General features: G+C 32.0%; 1 protein-coding gene and 1 long non-coding RNA gene across 2 annotated transcripts in view; one reads left to right on the plus strand and one right to left on the minus strand.

Moving 5' to 3' along the window:
- The window catches only part of LOC137645060 (uncharacterized), a 171863-nt gene that overhangs the window by 78998 nt on the left and 90365 nt on the right, over positions 1–2500 (plus strand). The gene's annotated exons all lie outside the window — the stretch shown is intronic.
- The window catches only part of LOC137646098 (uncharacterized), a 1836-nt gene continuing 1126 nt past the window's right edge, over positions 1791–2500 (minus strand). The window contains exons 3-4 of the long non-coding RNA XR_011045390.1: positions 2346–2432; positions 1791–2177 (exon numbers count right to left, since the gene is read on the minus strand). This is a non-coding gene — a long non-coding RNA (uncharacterized lncRNA). The remainder of the gene's footprint in view (positions 2178–2345; positions 2433–2500) is intronic.

Raw genomic sequence — 2500 nt, forward strand, 5'->3', positions numbered from 1 at the left:
AAGACTAGAACAGTAGTTTTCAACCTGTGGGCTATGACGGGTTCTGGTTTGGGGCCATGACACCATCTTTAAAATATCTAAAAATAATAATGAACATTTTGATTTTTCTACGGTTTCCTTCTATGTAACATGGGAAATGGAAAGAAATCTAAAAAAAAAAAACTTTCCGAGCAATATTTGTAACGGGTTTATTTCATTTACTGATAAAGGTGTAGTAAAGGGTCAGTGTGGTTTGTGCCCGACCGTACTTGGTAATGATTTCCAGAGGCTCTCAACACTGGAAAATTATCTTCACAAAACTTACCATGTTGTGGTAAACACGAGATTTTATCAAACATCATGAATGTAGCTTGAAACCAATGAAACTGGTCTAGAGTGGTAGATTTGGAGAGATTGCTCCTGAGGTTAGACACTCAGCATATTTGACCAGTTCAAGCTTAATGTATACCTTCAGAGCAAGGACAAATCAGTAATTCACTTTGACATTAAGTACTTTTTAAGCAGAAACGAAGAACTGGTCTAGAAAAATTGGCTCTGATAACTGTTTAGCGACGCTTTGTGCGAAGATTTTTCCCATAACTGTTCAGAGACGCTTTGTGCGATTTTTCCCAGAGTAACTATTCTTAGCGAGAAGTTTCACGGTATTCCACTATTCTGATCATGAAATTAGTTTGAAATTTGTGAGCAACCCTTCCAATGCAGTACTAGATTTTCCAGAACCCGATCAAGGAGAATTCCTAGAAACTAAGCTAGATGAGTTTCAAGAATTTTGTTCAAAGAAAATTATACACGAAATCGTTGTTACAGCCAAAGAATCTGGGGCTAAAGGCCATTCTTTTTAGATCTACTTGCCTGTTAGAATGAAAGTTTTCTGCCTTATTAACAAATAGGAACCACATCGAGCACTCTTTCCAGTCCCTTAATTTAGTTAACGTACAAGAATATACGTTGAATAATAAATTTATAATTAAGCATAAGAAAGGTTGGACTACAATATTGAGATCATGAAGATTTTTTAAAGAAATTAAAAATGAAGATTTAGAGAAAAGTAAATGTCAAAGAAATCCATTAGAACTATATTGAACAGATACTAGTTTCGCTTAAGGGGGAAATTTTTCAGTCAACTTACAAGAATATACGTTGAATAATAAATTTATAATTAGGCATAAGAGAGGTTGGACTACAATATTGAGATCATGATTTTTTTAATGAAAATAAAAAAGATTTAGAGAAAAGTAAATGTCAAAGAAATCCATTAGAACTATATTGCGCTTAAGGGGGAAATTTTTTAGTTTACAGTATTATAACCATGGTTTAATTCAAACTATAGGGTTAAATATTAATTAATCCACTTAAGGGAAAATGTTGAGTTTAATACCATTAGAACTATATTGCGCTTAAGGGGGAAATTTTTTAGTTTACAGTATTATAACCATGGTTTAATTCAAACTATAGGGTTAAATATTAATTAATCCACTTAAGGGAAAATGTTGAGTTTATAATATTAAAGCCATGGTTTAATTCAAACTTTAATTAGGGCCAAATTTATATTATTCCACTTATATTGAAGTTTCGCACAAGGGGGAAATGTTGATTTTACAGAATTATAACAAAGGTTCAATTCAAACTTTGTAAATGTAGTTTACAGAATTATAACTAAGGTTCAATTCAAACTTTGTATAGGGTTAAATTTTTTGGGTTAAACTTTTATTAATCACATATCAAAGTTTCGCTCAAGGGGGAAATAATGAGTTACAGCATTATAACAAAGGTTTACTTCAAAATTTGAATAGGGTTATATTTTTATTAATTCACTTGTTATTCGAATTGAAAATACAGATCTAATAAGCTTCGCACATATTAATTTCATTATGAATATTTGATAAGAGACTCGCATGTCAAAGTTTATTCTTGATTTGCAGGCTACACATGACTATCTTGCAAAATCTGTTAACCTATTTAGTCGATAGTTTCAGGATTTGAAGGCTACAGAATATTTAATAAAATTGCCTACTTTTGATTTTGTCGAATCTAAATTTAAAGGCTACACATGACAAAATGTAAACTTTTTTTGGTGAACTTGAGAGCTTCAGGATCTATTTTGGCCTTCCCAGAATACACTCTCCATCCACTGGTAGCCTTATTTCTGCCGATGGGGTAGGCTTCCTATTTCTTAGCTGCAAAGATATAAAAATAAATAAAAAGATTGAAATGGACATCAGTTTATATAAATGTTTATAACACCGCTATTCGTGATAATACTTGACTAACATGTAATCTGCAATGTCTCTAATCTTTATAAGAGCTGGTGCAAAGACAAGACTTGATGTTATTTGAACACTTACGGTTATAGGATGGGTGGTTGGGGTTCTTCTGGTTGGCATGGTTGTCCTTATCAGCTTTAACGTCAGATCCAAATTTACTAGAGTATCCTGAAAATAATATTGTAAGGTCATAAACGGTTTAAAAAGGTAATTGCTCAAATCTATTAATATTCTAG

This window comes from Palaemon carinicauda, chromosome 8 (assembly GCF_036898095.1).
Source record: "Palaemon carinicauda isolate YSFRI2023 chromosome 8, ASM3689809v2, whole genome shotgun sequence".
NCBI lineage: Eukaryota > Metazoa > Arthropoda > Malacostraca > Decapoda > Palaemonidae > Palaemon > Palaemon carinicauda.